This window comes from Eleutherodactylus coqui, chromosome 8 (assembly GCF_035609145.1).
Source record: "Eleutherodactylus coqui strain aEleCoq1 chromosome 8, aEleCoq1.hap1, whole genome shotgun sequence".
Taxonomy (NCBI): domain Eukaryota; kingdom Metazoa; phylum Chordata; class Amphibia; order Anura; family Eleutherodactylidae; genus Eleutherodactylus; species Eleutherodactylus coqui.
Window position 1 is genome coordinate 133,883,901 of NC_089844.1, and position 14,637 is coordinate 133,898,537.

The window sequence follows — 14,637 nt, forward strand, 5'->3', positions numbered from 1 at the left end:
TGAAGGATTTAAGATATCAATTGTGGTCACATTATGGCCAACCTAATGGAGTTCTACAACTTTTGGCAATGTGATGAGATTTTATTTAGTATAGCGATCATCTAGCCAGGACAACTTAAAGTGGGTTTTTACCACCGAAGACTTCTCTTCTATCCACAAGATGGGGAATAAATATCTCTAGTGGGAAAACCGCTAGAAACGTTGCAAACTTCAGTCATACATATGCCTCAGTCTTAAAGACCGAATTGCAACATTTTCCAAAACGACACATTATACTTGCGCTCAGCTCCCACAGTATTTGATTTAGCTGAAGGACAAAACCTCCTTTACCAGTCATTAAACCAAGCTTCTCCGAGAATAAAGACATTCGCTTTGTTCCAATCGATAAGTTAGGCACGTGAATTAAATTGAAATGCCAGGCTTCTAAGACTACAGCCAGCAGACTGATGTGATCTCTGCACCGCAGACAGCACCCCGGGGACCCATAGTTAGGGAGAAGGGATCGCCTTACCAGGTGTCACAGCGTGGGCAATTGCACAAATAAAAAGTAATACTTCGCTCACCGCCTACGTCAGCTGGACCGAGAGGCGAAGCAGTTCACGTAAAGTTCACTTACGGCACATTTAACCATTACTACACTCATTAACAGAAGAATCCATCACACAAGGCAACTTGATTATTAGAAGGGTTTTCGGAGATTTCAGTATTGATGACCTTTCTATAAAATAGGTCAGCAACATCAGATCACTGGGGTGTCTGGCTCTCAGCACCCCTGATGATTAGGAGCCGTGGCGCTTGGGAAAACACTGCAGTTTCATTGTTGTTTACTAAGACAGTTTTCACATGGAGAAAATCGTGTGAGACGCATAACTATAAACCCATTCCTTTGAATGGGGTGATACACATAAGCGATTTCTTTCTGCATCATGGGAAACAAATTCCAGGACATCCCATATCTGAGCGTGCCCTTGCACCGCCAATTGTGTTCAATAGGGCTGGCGGCAGCATCGCTCTGCATGCTGGACACACACACGAGTGTGATGCATTGTCTTCTCATTGAAAACAATGGGAGACAAACCGCAATCCTTCGCCACCGATGACTATTTTCGCTAAGTGATGCGAGGCGCCTCGGATCAGCTGGGAAAGCGAGTGTTGGCGAGTGCAATATCGGGCCGTAATTCATGGTCTGCTATCGCACTTACCTGTGTGAAGTTAGCCTAAGGGCTCCTCCACACTGGCGATTGAGATATCGCCACAAAAAAAACCCAAAAAAAAAACGCAACAAAAAGTGCAATTTTGCTTAGGAGATGTCTGAGCGTCAGCGATGCCTTTTCTTGCAAAATAGTCGCTGCCGCTTGATTTTCTCGCGCGATAGACAAAAGGCGTTTCTAACGGCAAAAATACATTCCATCAAAATTGCAAGTTCTATTGGGAAGCATGAGTGAAAACATCGCAAATGGGAATGAAACCATTGGCTTCGTAATTCTACGTTTTCACTCACTCTCGCATCGTGCCATTTTATCACAAGTGTGAAGGCGACCCTAAGGGAGCTCTCACACAGGCATTTATATCAATGGTGCTTCTTAGGGGAGAAGAAACGCCGGGCTTTTTGAACACCATCTGCTCCATTTTAGTGCATTTCGGTGATTTTTTAACGCACCACATCACCCATTGCAGTGATGGGGTGAGGTAAGAAATGATGATGAATGTGTTTGAAAACGCTGTAAAACGCGGCATTTTTACTAACGCCTGGCGTTCACATAGCAGCTGTGCCTGGCACTGTAGTGCTCATTCATTTGAATGGACTGAGCTGCAGAAAAGCCATGTGGCTGACAAATGTGATGTCACCATGGCCGCTTCAAACAGATGACTGGTGGCAGGAGTTGGGACCCAACAATCTGATATTAATGACCTATCCTAATAAGAATGATAAGCTCTGCTTGCGTTCTTTGGTTAGTATTGCTTCTCTACCCTACTGCAGAGACTAAAAATACAATGTCAGACAACTCAATCCTCAATGACAAGTCAAAAGACACAAAGCCAGAGTGACATCTGTCCACAGGTTGTATGTGGTATTGCAGATCCGTCGCATTCACTTGAAGTGCGTACACATATTGGCGATTTGCTGTGCCGTCTGCAAGTGGGTCTTGTTTTTAGGGCGCATTCAGAAGACCGTATATCGGCCGGGTATAGACGCCGGCCGATATACGGCGTCTCTCTCTGCAGGGGGAGGAGGCTGGAAGAGCTGGGAGCAGTGCTCTGAGCTCCCGCCCCCTCTCCACCCTTCCCTGCACTATTTTCAATGAGGAAAGGCGGGACGGGGGCAGAGCTAATTCCTGGAATTTAGCCCCGCCCCCATCCCACCTCCTCTCATTGCAAATAGTGCAGAGGGGCGGAGAGGAGGCAGAGAGGGGGCGGGAGCTCAGTGCACTGCTCTCGGCTCTTCCAGCCTCCTCCCCCTGCAGAGAGAGACGCCATATATCGGCTGGCATGAACACCCGGCCGATATACGGTCGTCTGAATGCGCCCTTACGGTGTAAACACTGTGGTAAAAATGGCACGATAACTTTATTCTGTGGATCAGTACAATTTTACAATTCCGATGACTATATTATATATAAATAAAATTTTCTGCCACCTCTACTGACTGCAGTTATTTTTCGGTCGACAGTTGTGTGAGGGCTCATTTTTTTTTGCAGCATATCCTGTAGATTCTATTGGTACCATTTTGAAGGACATCTGACTTATCACTCATGACATTTTTTTCTTGGAGATAAGATGACAAAAGGTGCAATTCTGGCGTGGTGTATTTTTTTTTCTGACTACATTCACCATGCAGAACAAACATGTTACTTTGATAGATCAGACATTTGCAGATTCCAAGTAGGTTTGCCTTTATGGTTTTAATTTATTATAAAATATGGGAAAGGTTTTTTTGGCTTTATTATCCATTACTTATTTTTCCTTTTTTTTTTTTCTTTTTCTATCTAATGATTAATAAACAATTAAGTTTAGTCCCCACAGGGTACTTGAACTTGTGATAGTTTGCTTTGATCGTATTAGATTATACAATGATCTGATAGGCATTCTTTTAAGCCATCAGCCATGGAAACTTCAATCAGGGAATTTAAATGCAGTCAGAACTGACAGTGGTGTTTACAGCATTACAGCCACATTCAGCATTCACACTGATCACAGCTGTAAGAGTCAGCACCCACATTGTATGGAGAGAGTTTTGCTCCTGATTCCCCTCCATACAAACCCTGAATGCACGGAATGCATATTTATGTTGTGTCATTAACGGGTTAAACAGGTTTTCCAGGAAGATACTACTGCTGACCCATCCAGTGCTTGTAACTGCAGGTGCAGCACCAACTGATTTTAATGATAACCCCAGCCTGTAGTTACAAGCACTGGCCACTACACTGGGGTAGGATTAGCAGCTTCCTTTCTGACCCCTTATGTATTGTGGTGCTGACAGCAAGTGCCCGATCAGCCGATTGGCCAGGGCATTAAGTGCCAGACACCGGCTTATCAACTACTGATGACCTATCCTGAGGAGCCTACGCAGCGGCCAACGTATTCTGGCCCAAAAGATAGTGCCAGGACATCTTTTGGGCCCGACGTAAAAACACCCGGCGCTATATTGGTCGGCTGGGCGCTTTTACATCTCAGGAATACGGCCATGTGATCTGATGCATTGGAATCCAGTGCATCAGATCACAGCGTATATTGGCCGGCCAGTATACGCTCGTGGGAAAGAGCCCATAATCTGGTCAGCTGTGGTGCAGTTTTTGGAAGAAAGTCACCATGTTTTTCTAATCCTCAAGTAGTAAGACCATCAGCAGATGCAGAGCTTCTTCTATAAGGGTATAGTCACAAGAGCAGATCTTGGGCCTTCTTTTTCCAAGCCATTTTGCAATAATCACACAATTGACGTGTAATTATACAAAATATATATTACATGTTCTATCCACACACAGTTTTTAATAAAATCTGATGTATTTTTTCCTTAACGTTAAGTTAAAAGGTTTTCCAGGCAAGAACTGATGGCCTGCAGCATTACAAATAGAATTGGGCGAAAAAAAAATTTAAAAAAAATTGCAAGCGATCTCAATTCAGCAGATGATCTCAGAAGAGATGAGGCAAAGTTACGTAATTGTAAGCGCTGGTACCTATGCCTCCATGAATGATGCTTTTGTTCGCAGGCAGCCGATATGGGCTGTTAACTGCGGGCATACTCCACACTTGCTGGAACATTTAATTTAAAAAGGGGAGGTAGACACTACAAAGCGCGCAGAGTAATTATTCAACATGACAGCACATCAGCACCGAGCGGAGAAAAATGAGGCATGTAGTGAAGAAAAATAAAAAATCACAGAATTATGGAAAAGGTTAAGGTTATAAGAAGGAAAAATAAATACCGTATATATTAGCTACAGATATGGCCCAATATAGGCAAATCGTAACACGTATGCCATTCTGTCTCCACACAGTCCGAGGCACGCATTTTATGTAAATCACAGCAGCGATTACTGAGCTGCCAGGGACAATACCTACAGCAGATGGGCGCTAGTAAAGTGGAACAGGGTATATAGACAATAGTAGTAATTGGGCAGAGAAAGCCAGCTAGGATGGCACAAAATACAGAAGGTTGGTCGCCCCCAAGCAAACAATCACAAGTCTGACATTTGCAAGAAATCAGAGATCTCTGGACTTCTTGGGATTGGGGGGGGGGGGGGGGGGGTCAAGTTGTGGCAACTTTCAAATCGTAACTGCGTTGACTTCCATTACTTTGAAGTATAACCCTGCAACATAGCGATCTTTGGCTGTAAGACTTGTATCACGGCCGAAGTTGCTCTATAGCCCACGGAGAATAGTGGCAGGGGACCAAAGAAAAGAAATCTATATCTCCTGTAGGATTAATGATAACTTTACTCCATGCATCTACCATAGCTTCCAGCAGTGGTCTCCAGCTCTTACAAAGCGACAACACCTAGCATGGTCTGACCGCCACCGGCTGGGAACTGTAGTTTGCTATTGCTGGAGAGCCACATGTTGGAAGACCTTTGGCCTACAGCAAAAGGAGTAAGTTCAGTCCATTATAAGCAGTTGGCAGGCGCAGACAGTAATCACATAAACACTGTAATGTCGTATTTTCAGCAGGACAGGAAGATGTACAATACATGCCTCGATGGGTATGAAATTTAATTTAGCTACAGTGAGTCACTGTGTAATGAAAGACATGTGGACAGCATTAAGGAAAAGCAAGACTAGAAGACACTACAAGTAATGTGCAGAGGTTACGGGAACTCGTTTTGCTCATAAAAACCACATTATCCAGAAAACACTGTTTATTGCAGTTTTACATTTTAGGGTATATCATATCATTTAATGCAGAATGAAATATTCTGCTTTCTGAAGAGACTTGGGACAGTTTTTACCGAGTGTCTGAACTTGACAACCCCTTTCATTGCGGTTAGTACGTCCAGTTTTAGTTCGGCTGGTCCCCAAGTGACAATGCGTTATTACAGGCTGAGGAGCAACAAAATAAGACAACCTCTTGCTGCTCTGGCATACTTGACGTAACCACGTGAGGGCACATTAACACCTGCGCTAGTGGTTCAGGTCCATTTCCATTGTTCATCTATGTCCTCAGCAGTACTGGAACTGCCAAATGGTGGCATTAAAGAGCCCCATTGACTGTAAACGAGGTTCGTCTGGCTTCCAGCATTCGAGCCAGCATCTTCCTGGATGGAGTAGAGCAGCATGCTGTGTTACTTCATCTGGGTTCCTATGCCAGGTCTGTGCCGGAGGCTCTGGACAAAGCCTCCAGTGCAGATATGAACATAACTTACATCATGTAGTACTACATTTTACCTGTAGAAAAGGTTTGGCTGCCTGCAGTTGGATTAATGGTGATTGCCTCAGATGTAGCTGCTGAAATCCAGTTAGGACAATTTCTTTGATGCATTGATCTAAGGGCTCACTCACATGGGCGCTGCATAGTTGAGCATTTTGATCGTGGAAACCACAAATAAAGAATCAAATCAGAGCTGTTGTAGCGAGGGGACATCTACACGTATCGGAAATACTGCAGATATTCCTTAATGGAGTTGCCCATGGAAAACCAACAGCGTTTTGCAGTGCAGGAAGTGTGGAAGTAGTCACATCCCAGCTGTGGAAATTGACCTGTGGAGTGGATTTTAAATCTGCAGCATGTCAATTTAGGCCTCCTGCACATGGGTGGATTTGCATTGCAAAATCCGGAGCAAGATTCAATCTCTAGAACCCATAGCATGCCATGAGAAAACGCGATTTCCTGCCCACGAGTCTACGTGACAGCAACTAAGGCAAAAGAACATCCCCGTCATCAAAATACCTCAGCTACTCTCTCACAAACCCAGAAAGTACCACCACCAGACATGGTAGCAATGGGTGATTACAGTGGGCTGGGTTCATGACAGCATGAGGTACGTACTGCTAGCAGCAACCAAATGATTTATTGCCCCATCACCAACAGAGCAGCAAGGTTTTGGCCATATGGCCTTCTTCAAGCTTAGGCCATATGGCCGAAACGTTGCAGATCTGTTGGTGATGGGGCAATAGCTCATTTGGTTACTGCATCCCTGCATTCTGTCAGATCTATTTTTTTTACATGGATTTGCATTGGAGTTTTGGGGTTTGAACTCCTTCTCTGGCTTCTGCATCTGCTGGCCTGACCCAGTGTGCGGTAGTACCAGATGCTGCTGACACAATTATGCAGGAGCAAGCGCATTTGCGCTTCCTCTCTTCTACAGAAGCCCTTTGAATGAGTAGAGTGAAATCCTTGGCAAATCTACATGTAACACTCATGGACTTCACTGTGGAATTGTGCAAAATCTGAATAGTATGGCTGCAAAGGTTGAATTGACATGTGGCAGATTTGTTGCAAACTGTCAACGGTCACATTCACCTCAGTGGGGTCTGAAGTTTCTGCAACAGATCTGCTGTGTGAACACATCTGTAAGCCGCCGCTCACACCACGTACTGCACCTTCACCATGGATTCCGTGGGAAAATTGGTGCCAGTTTTGCATTTTATTGAATGCTACAGAAACCCACACTGCAGGGCAGATTTCTGCAAATTCCCAAAGTTGCATTATGGAAGGAAAAAACAAACAAAAAAAAGTCAATGTGATGTGACTTCTGCATCCGACTCCTGCACACAAATTTGCTCCATTAACTAGTGCTGAGGCCTGTTTAACACGGATGACGCAATATTGCCACGATAAAAGACGAACAAACAAACAAATAAATCACAGCAATATCGCATCTGTGGTCTGCGTAATATTGCTGCGTTTTCTCACAGCGCTGTAGCTATTAGAAAAAACAACAACTTTCTGACAGTGAGGGTGATCAATGAGTGGAACAGGTTATCACTGGAGGTGGCAAGTTCTCCTTCAGTGGAAGTGTTCAAACAAAGGCTGGACAAATATCTGTCTGGGATGATTTAGTGAATCCTGCACTGAGCAGGGGGTTGGACCCGATGACCCTGGAGGTCCCTTCCAACTCTACCATTCTAGGATTCTATGATATTGCGATTTTGTGTCACTACAAAGTCACTTTTGCTGGGATTTGAGGGGGGCTTGAAATATAAGTCCTACCCTGAAAATAAGCCCTGGCTGCAGAAAAAAGAAAACAAATGCATCACCTAAGAAACACTGTCATCTCCGCTGCGTCTTCTCTCAGGTCCCCGGACCTTGTCTTCAGGCATCTCTTACTGGTCAGGGATTTGAAAATCCCCGCCTACAGGAAGCACTACCTCTGATTGGCTGAGCTGTGGCGCTTGAGTCAATCAGGGCCAGTGCTCGATGAACCAATCACAGCCATTCCGCTGTATTAGAATAATTTCACACGGGCGAGCGCGATTTCGGGCCATGTGTCAAAATCACCTCGCATCACTTCAGGGAAGTAGAGATCCTCCGGCACAGCTGAAAGGATCGGTAAGTGTTTCCAATGGGGAACATCGAATTGCGTGCACCATGTATGCCTTGCTTTATTTTTCCCAGCCCCATTGAAGACAATGGGCATGATGTTGCGAGAGAACGCCCAAAGATAGCACATGCCGCTAATCCTCCAGAGCAGAGATCTTCCATTGGTGTGCCTATAAACTCAGGCGAGAAGCTGTGGGAGGTGGCACAAGTGGCTCTATGTACTTATGATACAGCAATTGCAACATACTGTAAGGCCGGCTGTCCACGGGCGGTGCGAAGTACCGCGGCAGATCGCCGCCGCAGGAGCTGCACACGTTTCTCTGCCGGTCAGCCTAATCAATAGATGGGCTGACCAATTCGCAGCATGCTGCAAATTGCCCGACGCGAGTGGAGAATCACAAGGATTCGCCACTTGTGGACACTCACAAGGATTCTCCATTTGTGGACATGGGGCCGGCGCTTTCCATAGCAACTCTATGGAAAGCTTCAGCCTGCGCGATTCGCCGGCGATTTACCGCCGGCGAACTCACGGTCGTGGACAGGGGGTCTAAGCCAGACACCAGCTACACGGAAAGGTATTTTACTATAGTTACACTTTTACACAGAATCATTCAGTTCCTCACTGGATTGTACAAATCTGAACGATAATCATTGAGTGTAAACGCTACCAGTAACTGAATGATGAGTGATAATCTTTTCACCACTCAGTTTAGGCAGGCATGAAAAACAAAGGACAGCGTATTTACACAAGCGATCATCATCTATGAAGGACTTCTGGTTTACTGTGAATGGAGGCTGATGGGCAGAAGCGATCTATGGTCCCGGTCCATTCACTAAACGATTCACTCGCGTGTTAAAGCTCATGAGCGATAATCACTAGGACGAATGCACGGATCACCAAAACTTTTTTGTACTAATTAAAACCAGATAGTAAAAGGTTTTCCTAATCGGTTTTATTTTCTGATTGTAGATTTATTCTGCTGTCTATACATGACTATGGGGCGGCCATCTTTCCTGATCTACATTTAACAGCATTAAAGGGGTTGTCCCGCGCCGAAACAGGTTTTTTTTTTTTTTCAATAGGCCCCCCGTTCGGCACGAGACAAACCCGATGCAGGGGTAAAAAAAAACAAAAAAAAAAAAACGGATAGTACTTACCCAAATCCCCGCGCTGCGGCGACTTCTTACTTACCTTGCTAAGATGGCCGCCGGGATCTTCACCCATGGTGGACCGCAAGTCTTCTCCCATGGTGCACCGTGGGCTCTGTGCGTTCCATTGCCGATTCCAGCCTCCTGATTGGCTGGAATCGGCACACGTGATGGGGCGGAGCTACGAGGAGCAGCTCTCTGGCACGAGCGGCCCCATTCAGAAGGGAGAAGACCGGACTGCGCAAGCGCGTCTAATCGGGCGATTAGACGCTGAAATTAGACGGCTCCATTGAGACGGGGACGCTAGCAACGGAGCAGGTAAGTGAATAACTTCTGTATGGCTCATAATTAATGCACGATGTATATTACAAAGTGCATTAATATGGCCATACAGAAGTGTATACCCCCCACATGCTTTCGCGGGACAACCCCTTTAAGGGCGTTTTCACACTTGTGCTGAGGAATCCCCACAGCTGAACAGATCAATCTGTAAACAGAACCGAACAGTGCTGGACAAACCCCATTGACCATAGTGGGGTCCACCCGCTTTCCACCCAGCTGCTCGGTTTTGGGAGTGAAGAATAAGCTTTTTCTTCTGCCATTTGCAGCCAGATCTGCAACAAAACCTTTGGCCAGAGGCTCAGAAACAGATGTGAAACTGGCCTAAGAGAATTTAGAGAGATGCTTTACAGCAGCCTCATAGGCCATTCGCCCATTGACTTGTATGGAAGGCGTTTCTAGACATGTTCTGTGAACTGTGCCTAGGTCATTTTGTAGGGGAGGGGAGCAGATAGTTCATAACAACCGTGAATGGATGCTTCTGTGTTATCTACATATAGGTGTTACCGCTCAGTGTAATCCTGCCTGTGATGTTAGTGAGATGACTGCTGAAAAATTCTCTACAAATTAAGAGGTGACAGCATGGAAAAAAAATGCACTTTACTGCTAGTCACTGTCAAAGTAGAATCTATAGGAAGACCGAACTACATCACATGTATGATTACTACACATGACTAAAGCCATAGCATATGGATTATCAGAATCATCCAGCCATGCTTTACCCCTCCCGTGGTTTGTACACAGGTACAAGGTCATTTACCAGCAGATTATTATGTATCAGATTGTTCTGTAAGTTTGACACATGTACAAATATTTCACCCAAATGATGGATTTCTCTCAACACTCATTCTAGCCAACATTCAAATGATCATATGTGCAAAATGTGTTCAGTGGACACTGGCATGTACATCATCATGACCTATGCATGATCACATCACCATGGAAATACATAATCTGTACAAGCAGGACGAAAGGCTGCCATTTTTAAAAAGACCTCATTCCCAGCCTATCCATAGGGTTCCAGGCCCACATACAAGAAGCAGTGTATAGGCTGTGTCCCTCATTACCTGTCTTACCTGTTATACTCAGGGTCAGGGCTGTGCTTGCACGGGGGAGGCCTCAGCCAGCTCTCTCATATCCTCCCCTCTTTATCCCTAGCTGCAAATAAGAAATTACCATTCCCCCTCCACTACATGCGTCTCCTCCCTAAGCTGTTCCTACAAGACAGCTGCGGACCACGCCCCCTACCGGGCTGTCACTGGCAAGTCACCACCCCGCCTACAGATATGCTTGCTTTTTTTTGCCCGCCTTCACGTGTACAGCAGCTGCCACTCAAATGGAACGGCCGCTGCCGTCGGTCAAAGGAACCCTGCCCTGCCCAGTTTAAGAACGTTCCTAGTCCGCTAGTCAGCGCATGCGCATTTACAATCCCCTAAGTCTTCCACGTTCGGTGACGCGGTGCTAATCATTCTGGAGCGTTTAGCTCAGCTCACCAAAGAGGGTCTTCTCTTCCTGCTCCCAAACGGCTCTTCTACTACTACTGCCCTGCCTGATAGAATCTAACCACTTGTCTCTATGCAGCAGATGGGAGCAGGCTGGCTTCTGAGAGCAGAAGTGGTTGTAACCCTTTCACTGCTGGAAAGGGGACATGTGTCTCTCCCGAAGGAGGGTTATTTAATGTAGCCCTGTAGCAGGTATAGCAGGAGGGGGTACATTACACACCGAGGGATTTCCAACAGACGACAGCATAGGGGCCTTCTGCAGTGACAGGAAGAAGGCTGCAGGTTGTCTGTCATCTGTAGGTTCCTGTGAGTCTTCCACCATGGGAGGCGCCGTCTATGGGAAGCTTATATGTCCGTGTCTATTACATTCACTCCAAGTTATAAATTGCAAGAAAAGATTAAAAAGTCTGCGCTATGTCTGGAGCAAGCACTGAAATTCTTGGGGAAGAGACAGGCCACCTGTCCAAAGGCGGATCGGACCCCGCATTCCGGAATCCCGCAGCGGGGTTTGACCTGGTGACGCCCGCGTACTTGTCCAACGTCTTCTTCTCTGTGCTGCGGATATGCAGGCCTGTGCTCCGGCATGCATGCGCAGTACAGAGGACGCCATGCCATCGCTATGGTGATGACGCGGCGATTCTGGAAGCCGGACGAGCGTAGCTTGCATAGAATCTCAGCATGCTGCGATTTCTCAGCCGTGAGCGGAAAATCGCAATCGATTTCTGCTCATGGGCAGGAAATTGCGTTTTTCCATAGCATGCTATGGGGCTGGATTTGCTCCGGAGGCAGAATCCTGCTCCGTACTTCCCAATGCACATCCGTCCGTGGACAGGAGCCCTAAGCGTGCCTTCACACTTGTAATCGCAATATCGCAGCATTTTTTTAAACGCAAATGTCTATAGGACTTTGTAATGTTAAAAACTAGAGATGAGCGAGCGTACTCAGATAAGCACTACTCACTCGAGTAATTTGCTTTATCCGAGTATCGCTGTGCTCGTCCCTGAAGATTCGGGTGCTGGCACGGAGCGGGGAGCTGCAGGGGAGAGCGGGGAGGAACGGAGGGGAGATCTTTCTCTCCTTCTCTCCCGCCCGCTCTCCCCTGCTCCCCGCTGCGACTCACCTGTCAGCCGCAGCGGCACCCGAATCTTCAGGGACGAGCACAGCAATACTCGGATAAAGCAAATTACTCGAGCGAGTAGTGCTTATCCGAGTACGCTCGCTCATCTCTATTAAAAACGCATCGCACAAAAATCGCAAAGCACTTGCTATTTTTGTGCGATGCGTTTTTAACATTAGAAAGTCCTATTGACATTCATGTTAAAAAAATGCAGCGATATCGCGATTGCAAGTGTGAAGGCGCGCTTAAATTGGTTTCTTCAATTAGTAGATACATTGGGGGGATAAAATGTATATTCCAAACTCTCCCATGAAGGGCTGCTGCCTCTGTCTAGTTCTGTTTCTTGTTTTCCCGTGCGACCAATGCAGCCAATAGGAGGCCCCAACACTGGATCATTAACGTCTCGTAAATATGTTGGGGCTATTACATTAGAAGCCCATGTGACCTGTTTATGGGTCATCACTGTCAGAATACCTGGTGACATCACAGGTCAGCAGAATCTGTGGCGCTGAAGTATTGATAAAGTACATTTTTGAGTAAGGGGGCTCACACGGCCAAGAATCTCGCTCGAGTTTGGTATGTTGTGAAACACGCAAAATTCGTGCAAACATGAACTTCATTCTTTTGAACAGAGTCATACACATGAGCGATGTTTTACCTCACTGCGATACAGCAAGGGAAAAAATCGTGGCATGTTCTATTTTTTCGTGTTCCTCGGAACGCATCGCCCATTGATCTCAATGGGACCTTAAATACATCGCATCTCTCTCTCATGCCATGTGAAGTGTATGCGAGGTTTCCCATTGAAATCAATGGAAAGCACTTCCGATCCACTATCGCGTGCGAAAATCCTGCGAGAGAATCGGAATTTCACAGAAGCGATGTGAGGCGTTTTTGACTGAAAATTGCCTTGCATCTACCGGTAAAACGCAAATTACCAAGCGCGATATCGGACAGAATTTCTCGGCCCGTTATAATGTTTGTCCGTATGTAGGTAGCTTTAGGGAATTGTCAGTTCCCAGAACTATGCTATGTAACCTGGCACTATTCTGCCCGCTCTCACTGCCATCACCAGATGCAGAATAACGTTGCCATCCGTGATATCTTATTCTATGGCGGCAGCTAAGTCTGTTTTCACACGGCTGAGAAAATCACACGAGAATGCGGTCATACACATGAGGCGTGTACTATCTTCGGGCATGCTCTTGCATCGCTCATTGTCTTCAGTGCGGCTGGCGGCAGCATCACACCCCGTGCCAGGTGCACGCAATGTGAGATATCCCCATTGAAAACAATGGGAGACACTCCGTGATCGCTACTTCGCCTAAGTGATTTAAGGCGTTTTGATATAAAACCGCCTGGCATCCACAGGGAAATCACATGTTGGCGAGCGCCATATCGGGCTGTGATTCATGGCCTGATATTGCACTTGCCCATGTGAAATTAGCATGCAGGCCTCCTGCACACGGGCGTATTTGCATTGCGGACTCCACAGCAAACAACGCCCTTAGTATTCAATGGCAAAACACCATTTCATCTCCACAAGCAGAAATCGATTGCGATTTTGCGCTCGCAGAGAATAAATGGCAGCATGCTGCCTTTTTTGTGCGGGTCACGCACAGCCGGCTTCCATTGAAGTGAGCAAATAAAATCCACTGGTGTGCGTGGAGAGAGGAATCTACACACACATCAATGGGCACATTGGGCAGCTTATCGCCCGCACCTGTTGACAAGCGTGGAATCCGCTGCTCAACTTGCCCTATGTGCATGAGGCCTTAGATGTGGTTTGGCTACCGTGGAACTCTTGCAAAATTGCTGTGGTTATTCAGTTGTGGAATGCCCTCAGTGTTCTGCGATGTGAGAAAGCGTCCAGTAAGTTAGGCGGGCTCACATGACCATATGGTAGAACGCTGCGTAGAATTGAAGTGTTTTACTGGCGTGTGGAGCTGCGTACCACTGCGTTTGTGATCGTGTATGCCTGCGCATGACAGAGTATCTCACGCATGCTCTCATGCACTGGCTTCCTGTTTTTTTCTTTTTTTTAACTCTATTGTCTCTTTGCAATGTTGCCTAGAAATGCAGCACACACGCAATGTATGTACAGTGTTTTTGTATGCACCCATATGGAACAATAGTGCTCAACTGCTTGTAGTGCGCGATAAAATGGAATATTCTGCGTTCATTTTTACATGCGTATCATACACAATTAATATACGCAAATGTGAGGGGATCAATGAAAATGTATGTACTTTTATTGACTACATTCACCGTGTATTATGTGCGTGCAATACGCAATTAAATTACGCTCGTGTGAGGCCGGCCTGTACCAACAACAAAAGACAACATACTCTCTTATACAATCCACACAAAGACATTTTTTCCTTATCTAAAAACAATCTGATTGGTTTCATTTCACTATAGTATTAGGCCTTATGTCCACTTGCACGCACGGATTCCACTGCTGAATCTTACCTCTCCGGGTCCAGCGCGGATCTCTTTGGAGGCGGTCGGATCTTCTTTCTTCAGCACGGCAGATGCATCTAAGAGCGTCGGGC

General features: G+C 46.1%; 1 protein-coding gene across 2 annotated transcripts in view; it reads right to left on the reverse strand.

Moving 5' to 3' along the window:
• Window positions 1–10,715, reverse strand: part of TBC1D24 (TBC1 domain family member 24) — a 30,306-nt gene extending 19,591 nt beyond the window's left edge. The window contains exon 1 of one of the 2 annotated variants that reach the window (XM_066576440.1): window positions 10,540–10,715. The gene's annotated coding sequence lies outside the window, so the exon portion shown is untranslated. The remainder of the gene's footprint in view (window positions 1–10,539) is intronic. The other variant, XM_066576441.1, reaches the window with a different exon arrangement.
• Window positions 10,716–14,637: the final 3,922 nt, after the last annotated feature.